Here is a 21,703-nt window from a genome sequence, read left to right as displayed (position 1 = left end):
ACTAGAATCGTGAGGCGAGTCCAAAGTAAAAGCCATCCCCGCTAACTGCAAGGCAAGGCACTTAACACTAAAATTAATAATACCTATACCCCCTTGCGCAGCGCTTAAATATAAAGTATTACGAGCAACCGTCTCAATTTTACAACCCCAAAGAAAAGGCCAGATGAAACTATTGATACGGGAAAGGACCCAGGCAGGGGGAAGCAAAACCCTAGCTAGATACATCAGCTTGCTTAACCCTAAGGTGTTAATAAGGAGAGCCTTGCCTAGGAAGGACAGAGAACGAGATCTCCAAAGATTGAGGGACTTCTCTAGTTTGTTTAGCTTAGGTTGCCAATTATCATTCTCAACAGGGATAGTACCAAAAAGACCCCAAGAATTTTCATTTTCTTGACCCAAGTAAGTCCAAGGGGTTCGTCAGTCCGAGAACGCCAAGCACCGAGCCACATGGCCTCCGTTTTCGACTTATTTAGCTTAGCTCCAGAACCACGTTCAAAACACTAACACAATCAAAAAGCTTATTTAGAGAGAAAAGGTCTTTCAAAACAGCAGTAGTGTCATCAGCATAAAGGCGAACTTTCGCCTGCAAGCCCTTGCACCAGGAAGTAAAAACCCCTCAATCTCAGGAGATCTACGGATCAGATTAGCAAGAACTTCTACACATAAAACATAAAGTAGAGGAGAGAGAGGATCCCCCTGACGGACACCCCGTTCAAGGGGGATACTCTCCGTAAGCCAATCATTGAGGATGATACGCATGCAAGCACCATTATAAAAGGTACTAATCCAACGACAAAAATCAGAACCAAAACCGTAACATTAAGCAGCTCTAGAAGGAAGACGCGATCGACTCGGTCGAAGGCCTTTCTTGATCTAAACTAATCAAAATAGCAGACTCATTTGTTTGCTCAATGTGGCTAAGAACATCGCGCCAACAACGTCACATTAGAGAAGATTGAACGACCCGGAACAGAACAAGATTGATCAGGAGAAACTATGTGATGCATAACCGAAGAAAGACGAGTTGTGATGGCTTTAGAGATAATCTTATAATCCACATTGAGCAAAGAAATGGGCCTCCAGTTTTTCAAATTCTTAATATCCCCACGCTTCTTATAAATAAGGCGAGTAACGCTTCCCTTCATAGAATCCGAAAGTTCAGAGTCGTGAAAACATTGGTTTGCGACTGATAGTAAAAGGGGCCCAGATGTCCCAAAAACGCAAGTAAAATTCGACAGACAAACCATCAGAACCAGGTGACCTTCCTAGGCTAAGGCTCCTTAATGAAATAGTCAATTCATCTAAAGTTAAAAGTCCCTCGCATGAGTCGCGCAGAGGAGGAGAAAGCGAAGAAAGAATAGAATCAAAACAGGATTGTTTTACACACAGGATCAATAACCTCTTGCGAGAAAAGATTTGAATAAAAGCGCACGTGCGCACGTTCAACCTCCTCCCGAGTGAAAACTTCAATGTCATTATCATTCAAAATAGAAGAAACGTTATTACGGTCTAAGCGCTCACGTTCTAACTTGAAGAAGAAGCGTGAAGGCTTCTCGCCCTCCTCAAGCCACTGGACGCGAGAACGGATTTTAGAGCCTTCCAAAACACGCAAGGTAAGAGCATTCAGTTCAGATTCAAGCCGAGAAATTTCAGGGGCGACCGAAAGGTCGCCACAGACAAGACGGCGCTTGAGACCAATTATTGCATTAGTTATAAGGACGCGCTCATGCGAGAGACTTCTACGTTTATTCTTAGCAAAGGAAATAATTTCCGAGCGAATAGAGTCCTTAAAAAAGTCCCACCAACATTTGACTGACGGAAAATAGTCAACGCAATCGGAGAGCTCGCGAATCTTAGCATCAAAGGAAAGACAAAAATCGCTATCATTCAAAAGGGAGGAATTAAATTTCCATAAGCCCGGACCACGCATATAATTAGACTCCAATTTTAAAGAAAGATTAACAAAATCATGATCAGAAAAGGCGCAAGGAGAAATGTCACAGGACTGAACTAAGGGGAATAAATTTCGGGAAACAAAAAATTTGTCAAGGCGCGAGCCGATGGAAAAATTAGAATTAAACCAAGAGCACGCTCGGACACGGGGATGCAATTTGCGCCAAGCATCTTCAAGGTAAAGTGAACGACGAAAGTCAGAGAGATATTTTGCAATGGAGACATTGCCACCGAATTTATCTAAATCAGATTCATAACAATTGAAATCACCGGCAATAATGGTAAAATCAGCAGGAAGGCAGAAAGCATGCAGATTCTCAAAAAACACTTTTCGGTCAGTCAAAAGGGTGGGCGCATAAATATTAATAATATTAAACTTACGATTATTATACTCAACGAGTAAACTAAGGACACGTCCATCATGATCTCTACGCCAAGATAAAACTTGGCCATCAAAACGATCGGAAATCAAAATAATAACACCAGCCTGTTTACCAACAGCAGGGGACCAAAAAGATGGCCCACTCCAGTCAGCAACCAGGGAATTAAAGGCAACAGGATCAGATATTAAGTCTCCTGAATGCAGATAATACCGAAACCGAAACGAACATAATCAAGCAAAGCTTTCCGAGTAGCCTGATTAGAACCACGTGAATTAATTGAAATTAAATTAAACATAGAGGTCATGATGGACGGCTTTTTTCGTAGGCACACGCGAAGGATTCGTTGACTTACGAACAGGCACAATGGTTGGAGTGACATTAGCAGGTGTCCGGCTGGATCCTCTCTTGACAGCTCGTCCCAACGTACGAGTTGGGAAAAGGTCAGGCGCAGGGGTATAATCATCTGAGTCAGAATCATCAGAAACGACGAGAGGATGATCACCAGGGTCAGAAAGCAGCGGGCGAGAGGTCTGTAAGGGCGAATCAGCATCAGGATCAAGGTCAGGATCAGCATCATCAGAAGCAACGTCAACGTCAAGATCAGGAACAGCATCAGGAACAGGGTCAGCGACAGGGGCAGGAACATTATCAGGATCGGAGTTGTCATCAGGGTAATCAGGAAGGGAGTCAGGCGGAGGATCGGCAACATCCATAGCATAGGCTACTTCGGCATCGGAGGCAGCTTCTACCAAGGCTGGATTAGAGGGCGCATAGGAAGCCAAAATACTCTGGGACTGAGAAAGGTCAGAAGAAAGAGGAGGGGAAGATTGTATCTGCGAAGGGGCCGAGTGCTCAGAAGAAGGCTGCAAAGAGGAAGACTGCGACGAGGAAGACTGCGACGAGGATTGGGAAGAGCAGGATGAAGATAGTTGGCTAGGAGGCTGCGAAGGTCGATTAGAGGGCTGAACAGCAGGTTGAAGATCAGGAGACGGCTGGGGAGGAGGGTCGTCTGGCTTGTCAGCATCTCGGTAAGATCGAGGACGGCGATGCCACGAGTGTTGACAATCGATAGCCCTATGGCCTTGGTCACGACACACACAGCAGAAATCCTTCTCAGGGCATTCCTTAAACATATGACCAATACGCTCGCAATTGTAGCAGAAGGTATTAGGGCAATCCTTAGCCATGTGATCGGGAAGGTTGCACTTTCGACAAGTAGGCGTCTGATTGTCGTGACGGACACGGACCAGAACCCGGCCAAAACGAAGAAAGGAAGGGATAGATTTGGACAGGACCATACCAAAGACCCGAGTTCCATTGTCCAACGTAGGGTAGTTCTGGTGTTTACTACGTCGAGTAAACTTCACAGTACCATAGGGAGCAAGACGCATATGAAGCGCAGAATCAGGAAGTTCATAAGGAGCACCAAAAACAGCAACATAGACGATACGGGGGTTACCAGAAGATGTAGGGGCACCAGAGCGGAGGAAACGAGGCACCAACGATGAAGCCCGAAGAAAGGTGTTACGATAATCTTCTTTGGTAAAGGTGACACACACTTGCTGCGGGGAAACCCACTGGACGCAGCGAACAGCAGCAGAAGGAATCTGGCAGGTCTCTAGGTCGGCAAAAAGATCCTTTAAAGCAAAGTCGCCATCAGGTTTCGGAAAAAAGGCAGAACACGGTCTCTCTGGCAAGCGGTTATAAACAGAAAATTCTCTCTCTCAAAGGTAGACGGAACAAAGCGGCTGCGAACAGGAGCATTATTGACGAGCGGAACAGGGTCACCAGACCGGCAGTGACACCGGCATATGAAATAGCAGTATTCGATGAGGTAGCAGCAATATCAGAAGAAGGATTCACAGCAACATTCTCAGAAACATCATCCATAGGGGCGTCGCCCCAATTAACACGTGTATCAGTATCAGCATCCATGGAATCGCAAGAGCAAGGATACCACAAGGAACGCAAAACCTACTACCAAAATGGTAGGGCTTCGCCCTGGGAGAACCCACAAAACATCGGCCAAAAAGACTTAGCCAAAAGGCCGAGAAGCGATGCCCGTAAATGCTCACGGCGGACAAGGTGCTCCCAGTCTCATGGCCACGAGATATGGTGGTCCGATTACAATCCGTGCCAAGGAAGGAATGCCCAAAGCCAACCTGAAAGCGAGGCGCACACAACGATCGCTCTTGTACAGTGGGCAGCAGCACCAGCATTGCATGGCACTTGCGTTGACGGCAAGAGGACAAATGCACATTGTGCTTGCTCTGACCTCGTTTTCATTTTCCCTTATAACAAAGTTAATTTTCACGGCAAATTACTTGTCTACGACCATACCACAGGGAAAACACCGGTTCTCGTCCGATCACCGAAGTTAAGCCCTGTCGGGCGGGGTTAGTACTTGGATGGGAGACCGCCTGGGAATACCCCGTGTTGTAGGCTTCCCTTTTCCTTCTGTACACTTGATTATCTCAAAAAATCTCAGTTTCTTTCAATGAAAGAACATTCCAAACCAGGTTTTTGAACACAACATGCCAACGATATGTCAAAGATGAGACATACGACAAAACAAAATAGTTCACACGAGAAAGTGGAACTTGTATTCCCAAGGGAGCGCGTGCGCGCGAGACCTTATCAATCCAACGTTTATGACATGAAACGTATCTTTTCGTGTGAGCAAAGAACAGGATACGACAAGTAAAAATGCATGCACTGTTATGCATTAGATGGAAGTTAACCTAGCCCGGATGATATGTATACAACGAAGGCTACAACACTACAACATTGATCTTGCGAAAACGTGACTTACGTGACGTAGCGCACTTCAAAGTCTTACTGTTCCCTGCTCAACACGGACAGTACGTATTCAAAGGGCCGATAAGACACTATCCTGACCATGAAAGATTTACTTTTTATGATAACAATCCAATTAACTGATAACATAGAGAAACCACAAAGTGTTGGCCACAGAAATGTAACGCCAACTGATCTGGCGGTCCTCAGTTACTCAATGCAAAACGGGCTCTCCAGAACGCAACATAACACAACGCAAAATAAATCTATCGCGATGGAGCAGTACAAACACACATCCACTTACGTTTTCGAAACGATGCACGAGGATAAGAGCTCGACCCGCTGGCATTTTCTTGTCTCACTCGTCTATCGATGGAAATCGATGCGGCTGAAATAAACACGTCGTCTCCCTCTCTGTACGGCCAAGAATGAGAGAAATGAAATCACAGTTTTTCAGTGCACCAAGTACGGAACATTCACCTACAATTTCAGCAGTGGACTTCACAAATACAACTCACCTTCCTTAGTCCTTACACCGCCACCGCATCTCCTTCCCTGCCCTGCCTGAAACGTTACCAACAAACCTTCCCATTAGCCAACTTTGCCACCGGGGTTTGGTGCGGGGACTAGCGCGAACGCAGGTCCCCACTACCAGAAATTATACGCTCGAGTTACCCACATTTGGGGTAATCGCAAGGGTCAACCCAATCGAAGTGCAATGAAAGAGCCTCACCTTGAGAGGACTGCCTCCCTGATCACAGTGCCTCCCGCGTCAGGTAAGTTTTTTTTTTGTTTTTTGGCGGTACCGCAAACCGCAACTTGTCTGCGCATTCCATGTTGTACTCGAGGTTGCGTGCTCCTCGACCTGTCGCGTCGTGCTTTTCTCTCTCAGCTAAGGCACCTCGAAAAGAGAAAAGAATGTGAAGGTTGGTTGCTTGGTCACTTTTTCTGCTTTCACTTGATTATTTCTTCCCCAGAGGGAAGTGGGCCACGCTCGGAGGTAGTGCTATACCGAGGCAACCCGTGGCCGGGACGAGGCAAGCCTCTTTTCCACGGCCCAGTTCCAAAAATCAGTTTATATATGAGCTGCTCGATGAGCAGCGTTGATCTTAGCCAAAAGCCGACAAGTAGAACGTATCAGCTCACGGCGGACAGAGTGCTCCCATTCTTGCCACGAAGTGGTAGGTCCGATTACAACCGTGCACGAACAGATGCCGGACAGGGCCGAAAGTAGAGACGATACTGAATGAGGCTGGAGACTCAGGAACTTCATCAGGAAGACTTGACGAGGACCGGGACAGTGACTTTCTCTCCTTCTTCGACATCACCAGCAGCACACTTCGTTGACATTGGTAGACACCTGACGAGACAGACAAAGATTTTCACCAGGGCTGCTACGAACAGAAACAAGAGGGAAGAAGTCTCGGTGCAGAGGAATCTGACGGGCGGGGGATGGCACAAGGACAGGGAGACCGCCTGGGAGAACTGGCAGTAGACTCTCCCTTTTTCCTTCTGACGGGAGCATCTCACGAAACTGGGGCACTGACTCAGATGAAAAGAACAGGAAACAAATTCAATTTGAGTTGAACACGGCATGGAGATATGGAAAACAGTAGCGGACAGGAAACAAAACAAAATAGGAACGGAAGGAAGAAAGAACTTTGGGTATTCCCAAGGGAGCGCGTGCCCCCAGATCCTGCTTACAATCCCGCGGACATGACGTATCTTTTCGTGTGTTACAGAACAGGATAACGACAAGGAAAAAAAAGGGCATGCACCGAGGCAGATGGAAAGTAACCTAGCCCGGATGATATGACAAATATAGGCTACAGATGGACAACATTGATCTTGGCCTGCATGACCACGTGACGAACGCACTCCTCAAATCACTGTTCCCCAGGCTAGACGGGACGGACTGGACAGACTCCTGGAAAGACTATAAGAACAAGAAGAGTACCATTTGCCACGGACGGGGAAATCACACTGAACAGAAAGTAATAGAGAACCAAAAGAGTGGGCAACGCCAAATGGACTGGAATAATCTGGCTTGTACATTGACATGCAAAAACGGACTTCCAGAACGCAAGGTAAGTCAACGCAAAAGAAACAGAACGGATGACAGCAGTACGGGAACAGTAACAGGAACAGGATACACCGCCGAGCAGAAACGAGGACTCTGGAAGGAGCTCGTCTCCTCGTCTATCGATTGCACACTTGAGCGTAACAAACACGTCGGCTCCCTCCTCAGAACGGCCAAGAATGAGAGCTGATCACAGTTTATCAGTGACAAGGACGGGCATTCACCTACAATTTTCAGCAGTGGACTTCATCAAATACAACTCAACTAGGTTACACACCGTACACATCTCCTTCCTGCCCGGGAAGTGGACAGACACCAAACCATCGGCAACTCCAATGCCACCGGGGACAGGAACGGCAGGAACTAGCTGGACGCAGACTCCCCACCCAAAAAGGACGCTCGAGGTAAACCGGCAGAGTATCGCAAGGGTCAACCCATCGAGTGCAAGAAAGAGCCCACCTTGAGAAAACTGCCTCCCTGATCAGTGCCTCCGCGCAGGTAAGTTGGTAAGTACACCTTTTCAGCCTCTCCGGGACCGCAAAACGCAACTTGTCTGCGCAACCATGTGGTAATGGAGGTCACGTGCTCCTCGTCCTGTCGTGTCGTGCTGTCCACTCGCTGCTATGCTACCTAGAAAAGAGAAGAGAATGTGAAGGGTTGGTTGCTTGGTCACTTTTTCTGCTTTCACTTGATTATTTCTTCCCCAGAGGGAAGTGGGCCACGCTCGGAGGTAGTGCTATATCCCGAGGCAACCCGTGGCCGGGACGAGGCAAGCCTCTTTTTCCACGGCCCAGTTCCAAAAATCAGTTTAATATATGAGCTGCTCGATGAGCAGCGTATCAGATATTAAGCTGATAAGAACAGATACTACACTTGATCTTAGCCAAAAGGCCGAGAAGCGGATGCCCGTAATGCTCACGGGTACAAGGTGCTCCCAGTCTCATGGCCACGAGATATGTGGTCCGATTACAAACAGTGCCAAGGACGGAAAGACCAAAGCCAACCTTAAAGCGAGGCGCACACAACGATCGATCTTGTACAGTGGGCAGCAGCAGCCCAGCATTGCATGGCACTTGCGTTGACGGCAAGAGGAAAAATGCACATTGTGCTTGCTTTGACCTCGTTTTCATTTCACCATTATAACTAAGTTAATTTTCACGGCAAATTAATTGTCTACGACCCTACCACAGGGAAAACACCGGTTCTCGTCCGATCACCGAAGTTAAGCCCTGTCGGCGGGGTTAGTACTTGGATGGGAGACCGCCTGGGAATACCCGTGTTGTAGGCTTCCCTTTTTCCTTCTGTAACACTTGATTATCTCAAAAAATCTCAGTTTTCTTTCATGAAAGAACATTCCAAACCAGTTTTTTTGAACACACATGGCCAACGATATGTCAAAGATGAGACGACAAAAACAAAATAGTTCACACGAGAAAGTGGAACTTGTATTCCCAAGGGAGCGCGTGCGCGCGAGATCTTATCAATCCAACGTTTATGACATGAAACGTATCTTTTCGTGTGAGCAAAGAACAGATACGACAAGTAAAAAATGCATGCACTGTTATGCATTAGATGGAAGTTAACCTAGCCCGGATGATATGTATACAACGAAGGCCTACAACCACTACAACATTGATCTTGCGAAAACGTGACTTACGTGGACGTAGCGCACTTCAAAGTCTTACTGTTCCCTGCTCAACACGGACAGTACGTATTCAAAGGGCCGATAAGACACTATCCTGACCATGAAGATTTACTTTTTATGATAACATCCAATAACTGATAACATAGAGAAACCACAAAGTGTTGGCCACAGAAATGTAACGCCAACTGATCTGGGTCCCAGTTTACTCAATTGCAAAACGGGCTCTCCAGAACGCAACATAACACAACGCAAAAGAAATCTATCGCGATGGAGCAGTACAAACACCATCCACGTCCGTTTTCGAAACGATGCACGAGGATAAGAGCTCGACCCGCTGGCATTTTCTTGTCTCACTCGTCTATCGATGGAAATCGATGCGGCTGAAATAAACACGTCGTCTCCCTCTCTGTACGGCCAAGAATGAGAGAAATGAAATCACAGTTTTTCAGTGCACCAAGTACGGACCATTCACCTACAATTTCAGCAGTGGACTTCACAAATACAACTCACCTTCCTTAGTCCTTACACCGCCACCGCATCTCCTTCCCTGCCCTGCCTGAAACGTTACCACAAACCTCCATTAGCCAACTTTGCCACCGGGGTTTGGTGCGGGGACTAGCGCGAACGCAGGTCCCCACTACCAGAAATTATACGCTCGAGTTACCCACATTTGGGGTAATCGCAAGGGTCAACCCAATCGAAGTGCAATGAAAGAGCCTCACCTTGAGAGGACTGCCTCCCTGATCACAGTGCCTCCCGCGTCAGGTAAGTTGCCTTTTCAGCCTCTCCGGGACCGCAAAACGCAACTTGTCTGCGCATACCATGTGGTAATGGAGGTCACGTGCTCCTCGTCCTGTCGTGTCGTGCTGTCCACTCGCTGCTATGCTACCTAGAAAAGAAGAGAATGTGAAGGTTGGTTGCTTGGTCACTTTTTCTGCTTTCACTTGATTATTTCTTCCCCAGAGGGAAGTGGGCCACGCTCGGAGGTAGTGCTATACCGAGGCAACCCGTGGCCGGGACGAGGCAAGCCTCTTTTCCACGGCCCAGTTCCAAAAATCAGTTTAATATATGAGCTGCTCGATGAGCAGCGGGCAGATAAAAATGAATGCGACCTTTAATAAAAGCCAGAAGGCGGACAGCACTGGGCCGAATGTTACGGAAACGAAAATCATTGCGCTGAATCCAGACACCAAATTTACAAAACATTTAAGAGGTAGCAGAAGACACGGGGAACTAACCGCAAATCATCCGAAGAAAAACCAAAAAGACAATGTTTTACAGAAATGGACGGAGCAAGAGAGGAAGCACGGGACAAAAGGCTTTGAATCCAGGCAAGGCCACTCTGGGCCAAGGGCACGAGAAAAAAGAGATGCTCAAGGGACTCGAGAGGAGCGCCACAAAAACACGATGTAGAAAACGCCATATCCAAAACCAGACAAAAACGCTCAGCGGTGTAAAGAACGCCATGTGAAAATCTGCCAGCAGACGTCGATGACCCGCTTATCCAGGGGCATGAAATATAGAGACCTCCAGGTGGAAGACCAGTCAATGGGCCCAAAAAGCGGGCCATACTTAGCTACACAATGAGGCTGAACCAAGTTCAGAGAGATGAGCAAGCGATAGCAAGACTTACAAGAGATGGTGGACACTCTGACAGGATCACAGCCAGAGCCCAATCCGACCAGGAGGCCAGAGGAGGATGAATGCCCCCCGAGAGCAATCCACGCACGAAATAAAGCAGTATAAAATGGGGGGAGACGATCAAGGGATACAACAGAAGGATCAGCGAAAGCATCATGAGGGGTGACCCCAAAGCGGTCCAAGAGCCAATATGTCAAAAGATAGACCCACCCATTATGGCACATTTCGAGGCGCCTGACCCACTGAGCCAGAAGAGAATAGACCTTAAAAGGAACAGAAACAACAGAAAAAGCCCCCACACTCACGAGGGCAGTACAAAACCCTCCGGGCAACAAGATCCCGCTTGCCCACCCCAAAAAAGTCAAAAATCAGTCTAGTAAGTTCGCGCTTCAACCCAAGGAGGCATAAACACAAGTGAAGCGACATACCAGACTCGAGACAATGCCAGAGCGTTAATGACAAGGGCTTTGCCCGAGAAAGAGAGGGAGCGTCCGCGCCAAGACAGAAGACACTTACGAACAGCTTCCAGACGGGGGGACCAATTCTCCTGAGAAGAAAGATCACCATGCCCAATAAAAAACACCGAGAGGACCTTGATGGAAGCAGAGGACCACAGGATGGGGACTGGGGCATCCACCCGGTTACGCCAAGGGCCCAACCACAGGCCACGACATTTGCTCAAATTCAATTTGGCACCCGTTCCCTATTTCGAAGCGATGATAAACTTGGAAAACGGCAGCAATAGCTTCATCGGACAAGGCAATTACTGAAGTATCATCAGCATATAATGAAAAGTGCGGACAGCTCAGGGGCCACCCCAGGCAAAGCGCAAGCCACGAATAGCAGGGCTAGCACGGAGAGAGGCAGCCAAAACCTCAATTGAAATAAATAACGTAAGGAGAGGCGAGAGAGGGCATCCCTTGCCTCACCCCACGACTAGGCAAGAAGGACTCTGAGGTGTAACCGTCAATGAGGATGGCGCTGCGAACATTGGTATACAAGAGACGGATCCATGAAACGAAGGAGGGGCCGAAGCCCATGTGAGTAAGAGTGCGGAGGAGAAAGGCCCAATCAACACGATCGAAGGGCCTTCTCCTGATCCAATGACAAGACTGCTGCAGGGATCCCAGATTCAGAGGTGAAATCGACAACATCCCCCGCAGAAGAGCAACATTCTCGCCTATAAAACGCCCGCGCACTCCGCACTCCGCAAGTCTGATCGGGATCAATAACATGATGCAAGACTTTGAGTAAGCGACCCCGCTAGGGCCCTAGCACACACCTTATAATCGACATTGAGGAGACTAATAGGCCTCCAATTTTTATGATCCAAGCGATCACCCTTCTTAAAAATGAGAGTAATCAAAGCGCCTCTAAGCGAAGAGGGCAGAAGGCCAGCAACGAAAGAAGCATTAAGAGTCTCAACCAGATCGGCCCCGAGGACATCCCAGAATGCAAAAAGAACTCCATGGGGAGGCCATCAGAGCCTGGAGACTTACCAGTGGCCATACCAAGCAAAGCAGAATGCACTTCGGTGACAGTCAAAAGGCCCTCACAAAGATCACAGGTCCCCGCAGGGAGGCGAGCCTGAACATTAGATAACAAGTCATCCTGAACAGTAGAATCAACTGGCTCGGCAGAAAAAAAAGGGAGGAGTAGAACTCCACCCAAGAGGAACAGATGGAAGAAATGTCAGCGACAATGGAACCATCCGGACGCCTCATGGCCGAGATCCAACTTTCAGAAGCCCGCTTGCGCTCCTGACGAAGGAAGAAACGAGTGGAGGCCTCACCCTCCTCAGCCCATTTAAACCCGGGAACGCACCCGAGCACCATCAGCAGCGGCCTTGTCCAAATCAGAAATTTTATTCAGAATACGCTCATATACGTCAAGAAGGCTAACAGAACCATTATCAATCTGTCTCTTAAGATGAGAAGCAAGGTCAGAGTATAAAGTCCTGGCCTGCACTTGAGACAGCTTTCGTCGGGAACAAAAAGCAATAGCAATTTCCCTAACCTTCTCCTTGCCCCGATCCCACCACACTAGAAGGGAGGGAAAGGAGGCTTTCCGCAGTTTCCAAGAGGACCAAAAGGAACGAATGGCCTCGGCAAAAGATGAGTCATGAAGCAGAGAGGAGTTAAAAACCCATCGCCCCGGGCCCCGAGGAAAGGGCTCGGGAAAAGATGTCTTCAGAAGGATCGCAGAATGGTCGGAATATGGGCAAGGCAAAATGTCACAAGATGGAGCCAGATGAACCCAAACAAGGGGATAGCCACAAAGGTCAATACGTGAAGCAAAGGCACCATCCGACCTAGACCAAGTAAATGAGGTAACGCTCGGGTGAAGCCTTCTCCAGATGTCAATGACACATAGCTCCTGAAAGAGAGTACTCAAAAGTGCTGTACTTTCTCGACTGTCATCAGAGGTATCAGAACCACGACGATCCAAGAGGCGATTAAAAACAGTGTTGAAATCGCCCCAACAAAACCGTTGGGAGAGCGGAGTCAAAATTATCAAGAACATAATCAAGGAAACGATCCCTGTCGGGGGTTACGAGACGGGGCATATAAAGAGATGACACGAAAAACAACATCATGCCACTTAAACACGGCGGAAGAAAGGCGGCCAGCGACATCGCAAAAAGAACTGACAAGCTCAAATTTATTCCTGTACAGAAGGACAGTGCCACATGAGTGAGAGGAACCCCGAGAAGACACTGCCTGGAAGCCATAAGGGGCGCGAACCAGGCAGAACTCTCAGCACAGGAAGTAACATGACATTCCTGCAGGCAAACAAAATCAGCCGATAAATGAGACAACCACTGCAGAAAGGAGAGCCGTTTATTGGCATCCCTAATACCATTAACATTAACAGAGATAAAAGTGGCCATGATTAGTTAAGAGAAATCACCGCCACGGAGGCCGACTTCCAGAACCAGTACTAGCAAGCGATCTCCCAGAAGAAGGGGGAGGCTGACTTTGAGAAATAGCCGGGAGACCGGGGTGCCTCCCACCAGAGAGGGGGGAGCGCTCTCGGTATCTCTTAGAAGTAAGGTCCGACATGGTCCGATCGAGGTGAACAGTAACCTCATCAGGCTCCTGATCAGACAGGATATGCCTACGCTTAACCCGGCGCCTCTGAGGGAGAGGCTCACAATCAGAAGGCTGTTGCGCATCCAGAGATAAGGAGGAAGAGAAATCCTCAACAGAAGAGGAGCACCGCGAAAGGGTGCCCTCGGCAATCACAGACTCAGACCCCTCGGTGAAAGAGTCTATCAAAACAGAGGAAGAACCTAAGGAGAAATCGCTGATGCCATCAGGCAAAAAACCTCGCCCTACCTCACAGACTTCAATGGAAACATTGTCAACAGCAGAGAGATCCACAGAGGCTGGGACCTCGTTATCATCACCGGCCACAACAGAAGTGCCATCAAGGATCAAGGGGGCCACCGGGTCAGAGGCCGGGGGGTCCTCAACAATAGTACCGTCCGAAAAACAGAAAAAGGCCTAGCAGCCCATCAGGCATAACAAGATTAGAGGGCACATTCTCAACAGTAGAAAAAGTGGCCTCAAAACCAACTAAGATTGATTGACTAGTTTGTTCGGGAGACTCACCCCCACCAACGGGTGGAGAGTCGGAAGTAGCCACAACCGGATCAGAAGCTTCATCAATGGAAGATACATGGGCAGAAGGGGGCACAGAGACCCTATCACTCTCACCAGCTGAGACAAGTCCGATGCCCGTAATGCTCACGGCGGACAAGGTGCTCCCAGTCTCATGGCCACGAGATATGGTGGTCCGATTACAATCCGTGCCAAGGAAGGAATGCCCAAAGCCAACCTGAAAGCGAGGCGCACACAACGATCGCTCTTGTACAGTGGGCAGCAGCACCAGCATTGCATGGCACTTGCGTTGACGGCAAGAGGACAAATGCACATTGTGCTTGCTCTGACCTCGTTTTCATTTCCCTTATAACAAAGTTAATTTTCACGGCAAATTACTTGTCTACGACCATACCACAGGGAAAACACCGGTTCTCGTCCGATCACCGAAGTTAAGCCCTGTCGGGCGGGGTTAGTACTTGGATGGGAGACCGCCTGGGAATACCCCGTGTTGTAGGCTTCCCTTTTTTCCTTCTGTACACTTGATTATCTCAAAAAATCTCAGTTTCTTTCAATGAAAGAACATTCCAAACCAGGTTTTTTGAACACAACATGCCAACGATATGTCAAAGATGAGACATACGACAAAAACAAAATAGTTCACACGAGAAAGTGGAACTTGTATTCCCAAGGGAGCGCGTGCGCGCGAGACCTTATCAATCCAACGTTTATGACATGAAACGTATCTTTTCGTGTGAGCAAAGAACAGGATACGACAAGTAAAAAATGCATGCACTGTTATGCATTAGATGGAAGTTAACCTAGCCCGGATGATATGTATACAACGAAGGCTACAACACTACAACATTGATCTTGCGAAAACGTGACTTACGTGACGTAGCGCACTTCAAAGTCTTACTGTTCCCTGCTCAACACGGACAGTACGTATTCAAAGGGCCGATAAGACACTATCCTGACCATGAAAGATTTACTTTTTATGATAACAATCCAATTAACTGATAACATAGAGAAACCACAAAGTGTTGGCCACAGAAATGTAACGCCAACTGATCTGGCGGGTCCTCAGTTACTCAATGCAAAACGGGCTCTCCAGAACGCAACATAACACAACGCAAAAGAAATCTATCGCGATGGAGCAGTACAAACACACATCCACTTACGTTTTCGAAACGATGCACGAGGATAAGAGCTCGACCCGCTGGCATTTTCTTGTCTCACTCGTCTATCGATGGAAATCGATGCGGCTGAAATAAACACGTCGTCTCCCTCTCTGTACGGCCAAGAATGAGAGAAATGAAATCACAGTTTTTCAGTGCACCAAGTACGGAACATTCACCTACAATTTCAGCAGTGGACTTCACAAATACAACTCACCTTCCTTAGTCCTTACACCGCCACCGCATCTCCTTCCCTGCCCTGCCTGAAACGTTACCAACAAACCTTCCCATTAGCCAACTTTGCCACCGGGGTTTGGTGCGGGGACTAGCGCGAACGCAGGTCCCCACTACCAGAAATTATACGCTCGAGTTACCCACATTTGGGGTAATCGCAAGGGTCAACCCAATCGAAGTGCAATGAAAGAGCCTCACCTTGAGAGGACTGCCTCCCTGATCACAGTGCCTCCCGCGTCAGGTAAGTATGCCTTTTCAGCCTCTCCGGGACCGCAAAACGCAACTTGTCTGCGCATACCATGTGGTAATGGAGGTCACGTGCTCCTCGTCCTGTCGTGTCGTGCTGTCCACTCGCTGCTATGCTACCTAGAAAAGAGAAGAGAATGTGAAGGTTGGTTGCTTGGTCACTTTTTCTGCTTTCACTTGATTATTTCTTCCCCAGAGGGAAGTGGGCCACGCTCGGAGGTAGTGCTATACCGAGGCAACCCGTGGCCGGGACGAGGCAAGCCTCTTTTCCACGGCCCAGTTCCAAAAATCAGTTTAATATATGAGCTGCTCGATGAGCAGCGGTATCAGATATTAAGCTGATAAGAACAGATTACTACACTTGATCTTAGCCAAAAGGCCGAGAAGCGATGCCCGTAAATGGCTCACGGCGGACAAGGTGCTCCCAGTCTCATGGCCACGAGATATGGTGGTCCGTTACAATCCGTGCCAAGGAAGGAATGCCCAAAGCCAACCTGAAAGCGAGGCGCACACAACGATCGCTCTTGTACAGTGGGCAGCAGCACCAGCATTGCATGGCACTTGCGTGACGGCAAGAGGACAAATGCACATTGTGCTTGCTCTGACCTCGTTTTCATTTTCCCTTATAACAAAGTTTAATTTTCACGGCAAATTACTTGTCTACGACCATACCACAGGGAAAACACCGGTTCTCGTCCGATCACCGAAGTTAAGCCCTGTCGGGCGGGGTTTAGTACTTGGATGGGAGACCGCCTGGGAATACCCCGTGTTGTAGGCTTCCCTTTTTCTTCTGTACACTTGATTATCTCAAAAAATCTCAGTTTCTTTCAATGAAAGAAAGACACATTCCAAACCAGGTTTTTTGAACACAACATGCCAACGATATGTCAAAGATGAGACATACGACAAAAACAAAATAGTTCACACGAGAAAGTGGAACTTGTATTCCCAAGGGAGCGCGTGCGCGCGAGATCTTATCAATCCAACGTTTATGACATGAAACGTATCTTTTCGTGTGAGCAAAGAACAGGATACGACAAGTAAAAAATGCATGCACTGTTATGCATTAGATGGAAGTTAACCTAGCCCGGATGATATGTATACAACGAAGGCTACAACACTACAACATTGATCTTGCGAAAACGTGACTTACGTGACGTAGCGCACTTCAAAGTCTTACTGTTCCCTGCTCAACACGGACAGTACGTATTCAAAGGGCCGATAAAGACACTATCCTGAACCATGAAAGATTTACTTTTTATGATAACAATCCAATTAACTGATAACATAGAGAAACCACAAAGTGTTGGCACAGAAATGTAACGCCAACTGATCTGGCGGGTCCTCAGTTACTCAATGCAAACGGGGCTCTCCAGAACGCAACATAACACAACGCAAAAGAAATCTATCGCGATGGAGCAGTACAAACACACATCCACTTACGTTTTCGAAACGATGCACGAGGATAAGAGCTCGACCCGCTGGCATTTTCTTGTCTCACTCGTCTATCGATGGAAATCGATGCGGCTGAAATAAACACGTCGTCTCCCTCTCTGTACGGCCAAGAATGAGAGAAATGAAATCACAGTTTTTCAGTGCACCAAGTACGGACATTCACCTACAATTTCAGCAGTGGACTTCACAAATACAACTCACCTTCCTTAGTCCTTACACCGCCACCGCATCTCCTTCCCTGCCCTGCCTGAAACGTTACCAACAAACTTCCCATTAGCCAACTTTGCCACCGGGGTTTGGTGCGGGACTAAGCGCGAACGCAGGTCCCCACTACCAGAAATTATACGCTCGAGTTACCCACATTTGGGGTAATCGCAAGGGTCAACCCCAATCGAAGTGCAATGAAAGAGCCTCACCTTGAGAGGACTGCCTCCCTGATCACCAAGTGCCTCCCGCGTCAGGTAAGTTTTTTTTATGTTTAAGGCGAATGGCAGCCCCCCGGTAGGGTGAGTGCAATGGCTGCCAGACATTCAGACTCATCCATCAACAACAATGGTTCGCCTCAAACGGGGGTGCACCAGCACGTCAAACGTCACCGGGGAATCGAACCCCGCCCCTACAAACAAAAAAAAAAAACAAAACTAACGAAGAAAAGCATTCACGAGACGCCTCGTCCGACTTACACTCGAGAATGGCATTTCCACATCAAACAAACAAACAAGCAAACCAACAGGACGAAGGACTACAGGACAAAACAAAAACAACCGAACTGTGCAGCGGCGAATGGCAGACCTGACAAGGACGCCAGTCAGAAAGACTCATCCTAACAGGAGTAGGTACGCCGCGAGACAGCAACAGCTTGGGGCGACAATGGGACTAGAACTGGGACAGAGAAAAACGACCATTGCAAACAGAGCCGATAATGCCAGACGCACCCCACTGACGATGAAAATAACGTAGACGACGGGGGGACTTGAAACGCTTAAAAAGGAGAGGTAGATTGAACTTGACACGAGAGCGGACCTTTGCGATGACATCGAGAGCACCGGGCGGCACATTACGGAAACGAAAGTCATTCCGAGCGAGCCAGATAAAATACTTACAGACAACCTAGGATGTACACGAAAACACGAGGAACTCGACGGATCTCAGCCGGGTCAAAAACCAAACAGCACGTGACGGCAAACCAAAGAAGGGGACGAAGACGAAAAAACCAAACAATAGAGACTGTAACCATGAAAGAACACTATGAGCAAGAGGGCAGGAGAAAAACAAGTGAGAAGGACATTCAGAGGCAAGACGGCAAAAAGCAAGAAGGGTCGACCGAGTACCCAAAAACCGACAAGGCGATCGGCAGTGTACAACACGCCATGGCGACCTTTCAGTTGAGATCGATCACTGGGCGGTCAAGATTGAAGAAGAACAATTGGGACCAGGTCGAAGGCCAGTAGAGAGTATAGCCATACAAAGGAAAAAACTTGTCAACACAATGGGGAGTCGGACGATCCTCAGACAGCAAAAACAAATAAACAGAATTTGCAGAGATAGAGGAAACAGCAGCAAACATGATGAGGGGACAAAGACGCAATGACAAGGGAGGAACGACGCCGACGGGAAAAGGAACCACCAACCAAACGCCAAGCAGACAGAAGAGCAGAGTAAAACGGGGGGAGGGACTTGGAGGAAAAGGCCTCAGGACGGGACAGAACAACATCAAGAGCAGGGACACCAAAACGAGAATCACACCAAAAGGAAAAGAAATGGACCCAACTACGCGGAGAAAACAGTGAAACGCCGAACCCACTGGACAAGAAGCGCAGAAACCTTAAGACGAAGATCAATGACAGAAAAACCCACCAGCAGATGTAGGCTGAACAACAACAGCACGAGAAACCAGATCGCGTTTGCCCTTCCAAAAAAACCCAAAAACCAATTTACAAAGCTCGGAAGAAACCCAAGGGGGGACATGAATTAGGGAGGCAATGTACCAAAACCCTAGAAAGGGCCAAGGCGTTGATGACGAGAGCTCTCCCGCCGTAGGACAGGGAGCGTTGCCTCCAAGAAGCCAGCACATTCTCCACGGCATCAATCCTAGGACGCCAGTTCACTTCCTCCAAATTCCCAGGCCCAATAAAGACGCCCAGCACTTTGATCTTGGCCGAGGTCCCAGTCCAGGGTGACAGGGGGGTCAGTCCTGCCAGACCACGAACCGAGCCACAATCCCTTGGATTTGGATCCCTGATTAAGCTTAGCACCAGAACCCCTTTCAAAAAGAGCATAAACTTCAAAAATAGCAGCAATGGCAATATCAGACGTGACAATGAGAGAGGTGTCATCGGCGTACTGCGAGATCGGAGACAGGGCCCGCGGGGGCCCGGGGACAGAAAGACCAATGATACGTGGATTGGCACGAATGTTAACAGCAAGCACTTCAGAAACTAGAACATACAATAATGGAGACAAAGGACAGCCCTGACGCACGCCACGAGACAAAGGAAAAAACCGAGACAGATAACCATTAACAACTACAGAGCTTTGGACAGCAGAATAGAACAGAACAACCCAACGGACAAAAGATGGGCCAAAACCCATCCTCGACAAAGTAGCACACATAAATGACCAATCCACTCTATCAAAGGCCTTTTCCTGGTCTAAGGAGAGAACGGCAACGGGATGTCAGATTCCGTGGCAAAGGCAACCACATCACGCAAAAGAGCAACATTCTCGCCAATAAACCTGCCAGGAACACCGCAGGTCTGATCCTCACTAACAAACCAGATGGATAACTTTGAGAAGGCGCCCAGCAATAAACACGAGAAGCAAGCTTATAGTCGACGTTGAGAAGGGAGATGGGGCGCCAGTTACGAGCGTCCAACCGATCTCCCTTCTTAAAGATTAAGGATATGAGACCCCGCCGTTGAGACAAAGACATAGAACCAGACAGATAACACGAATTCAAGACCTCCACTAAATCAGACCCAAGGACGTCCCAGAATTTCAAGTTAAAACTCCATGGGAGAGGCCATCGGACCCCGGGGCTTTACGACGAGCCATGCCAACAAGGGCACGATGACACTCCTCAAGAGTCAGAAAGCCCTCACAAAGATCAGCTTGGGCAGATGAAAGGACGAGGGACACATTACTGAGAAGAATATCTTGAGCGGCGGAATCCGTAGGACAGGCAGTAAAAAAAGAGAGGAGTAGAAAGTGGCGAACGAAGAACACAGATCAGAAGGTGTTGAAACAATGGACCCATCAGGGTTCCGAAGCGCAGAAACCCACCGGTCAGCAGACCGTTTCTTCTCTAAACGAAAAAAGTACGCCGATGAGACTTCGCCCTCCTCAACCCATCGGACACACGTGACCGTACTTGGGCACCTTGAGCAGCCCTGATGTCATAGGCGGAAAGCTGTTCAAGGGTGGATCGATAAACACCTAAAACAGACAGGCAACCAGCATCAAGCCGTGCCTTGAGGTGTGCCGCCAACTAGCCAACAAATCGCGTGACCAAGATTCTTTCTGCGACCGGCGCACACAGTAAGATACCGTAATGCCCTTCGATCTTTGCTTTACCGGAATCCCACCACTTGGAAAGAGAGGAAAAACAGAGCTTACAGTCCTTCCAATCGGCCCAAAAGTCAGAAATAAGGCGACAGACCAGTACTCCTCCTCCTCCAGGACTGAGGTATTAAGCTTCCAAAGCCCCGGACCAGGAGGAATAACGTCAGGAACAGTAAGAGAGCAGGACACAGCACAATGGTCTGAAAACGGACACGGAAGAATTTCACAAACAGAGACAGAGACGCAACCCAGACATAAGGGCACCCAATTAGATCTATACGGGAGGAGATAGAGCCATCCGCCTTAGTCCAGGTAAAGGCGGAGGAAGACGGATGGAGGTATCTCCAAATATCAATACAACAGACATCGTCAAAAAGACGACCAAGGGCAACAACACTCTCACGCGAGGTATCACCGACCACGGAGCCCACACGGTCAGCAGCGCGATCAAAGACGGTATTAAAATCGCCGGCGAGGAGGGTGGGAACTGAAGGGTCTAATCGGGAAGAGACCCCGTCCAGGAAGGCATCACGATCAGGGTTACGATTGGGAGCATAAATGCAAGCAACCCTGAACACAGCGCCACGCAAAGAAAACTCACATAACAAAAACCGACCACAACTATCAGAGGAAGAGATTTAACAAGGGACAACACTGGACGAAAACAAAAACATACAACCACAAGGACTTATTAGAGCCGGAGACACCACAACGGAAAGACCAGATGACTGGAAACCAGGACTGACACTCACTGAGGGAGATGCAGTGGGCCTCTTGGAGGCACACTACATCAGGAAACAACAGGCAAGGAATGAAGCCACTGTACAAACCCAGCTCGCTTAGACTGGTCTCGCAGACCGTTGACGTTAATTGAGACAACTGACAGAGCCATAATGGAGTACAGTAAAAGAGTAACTATGTACGTGCTT

The 21,703-nt window shown here is 48.3% G+C and overlaps 10 non-coding genes and 2 pseudogenes across 10 annotated transcripts; 4 read left to right on the top strand and 8 right to left on the bottom strand.

The window, feature by feature from the left end:
• Window positions 1–4,662: 4,662 nt before the first annotated feature.
• On the top strand, window positions 4,663–4,781 carry LOC138034016 (5S ribosomal RNA). Its single transcript, XR_011128791.1, has one exon. It is a non-coding gene; the product is annotated as a 5S ribosomal RNA (ribosomal RNA).
• Window positions 4,782–5,752: 971 nt separating this feature from the next.
• Window positions 5,753–5,916, bottom strand: LOC138033929 (U1 spliceosomal RNA). The gene has a single exon (XR_011128713.1). It is a non-coding gene; the product is annotated as a U1 spliceosomal RNA (small nuclear RNA).
• Window positions 5,917–6,110: 194 nt separating this feature from the next.
• On the bottom strand, window positions 6,111–6,264 carry LOC138034002 (U2 spliceosomal RNA; annotated as a pseudogene).
• A 1,656-nt stretch (window positions 6,265–7,920) lies between these two features.
• Window positions 7,921–8,115, bottom strand: LOC138033992 (U2 spliceosomal RNA). The gene has a single exon (XR_011128772.1). It is a non-coding gene; the product is annotated as a U2 spliceosomal RNA (small nuclear RNA).
• A 268-nt stretch (window positions 8,116–8,383) lies between these two features.
• On the top strand, window positions 8,384–8,500 carry LOC138034044 (5S ribosomal RNA). The gene has a single exon (XR_011128818.1). It is a non-coding gene; the product is annotated as a 5S ribosomal RNA (ribosomal RNA).
• A 966-nt stretch (window positions 8,501–9,466) lies between these two features.
• On the bottom strand, window positions 9,467–9,630 carry LOC138033938 (U1 spliceosomal RNA). The gene has a single exon (XR_011128721.1). It is a non-coding gene; the product is annotated as a U1 spliceosomal RNA (small nuclear RNA).
• A 191-nt stretch (window positions 9,631–9,821) lies between these two features.
• Window positions 9,822–10,002, bottom strand: LOC138034001 (U2 spliceosomal RNA; annotated as a pseudogene).
• Window positions 10,003–14,501: 4,499 nt separating this feature from the next.
• Window positions 14,502–14,620, top strand: LOC138034015 (5S ribosomal RNA). Its single transcript, XR_011128790.1, has one exon. It is a non-coding gene; the product is annotated as a 5S ribosomal RNA (ribosomal RNA).
• A 977-nt stretch (window positions 14,621–15,597) lies between these two features.
• Window positions 15,598–15,761, bottom strand: LOC138033927 (U1 spliceosomal RNA). Its single transcript, XR_011128711.1, has one exon. It is a non-coding gene; the product is annotated as a U1 spliceosomal RNA (small nuclear RNA).
• A 194-nt stretch (window positions 15,762–15,955) lies between these two features.
• LOC138033991 (U2 spliceosomal RNA) lies at window positions 15,956–16,149 on the bottom strand. Its single transcript, XR_011128771.1, has one exon. It is a non-coding gene; the product is annotated as a U2 spliceosomal RNA (small nuclear RNA).
• A 267-nt stretch (window positions 16,150–16,416) lies between these two features.
• LOC138034036 (5S ribosomal RNA) lies at window positions 16,417–16,536 on the top strand. The gene has a single exon (XR_011128811.1). It is a non-coding gene; the product is annotated as a 5S ribosomal RNA (ribosomal RNA).
• Window positions 16,537–17,514: 978 nt separating this feature from the next.
• On the bottom strand, window positions 17,515–17,682 carry LOC138033958 (U1 spliceosomal RNA). Its single transcript, XR_011128740.1, has one exon. It is a non-coding gene; the product is annotated as a U1 spliceosomal RNA (small nuclear RNA).
• Window positions 17,683–21,703: the final 4,021 nt, after the last annotated feature.

Source organism: Montipora capricornis, chromosome 14 (assembly GCF_036669925.1).
Source record: "Montipora capricornis isolate CH-2021 chromosome 14, ASM3666992v2, whole genome shotgun sequence".
Taxonomy (NCBI): domain Eukaryota; kingdom Metazoa; phylum Cnidaria; class Anthozoa; order Scleractinia; family Acroporidae; genus Montipora; species Montipora capricornis.
Note: the sequence above shows the minus strand (reverse complement) of the source record. Positions and strands in the feature narration are given on the sequence as shown.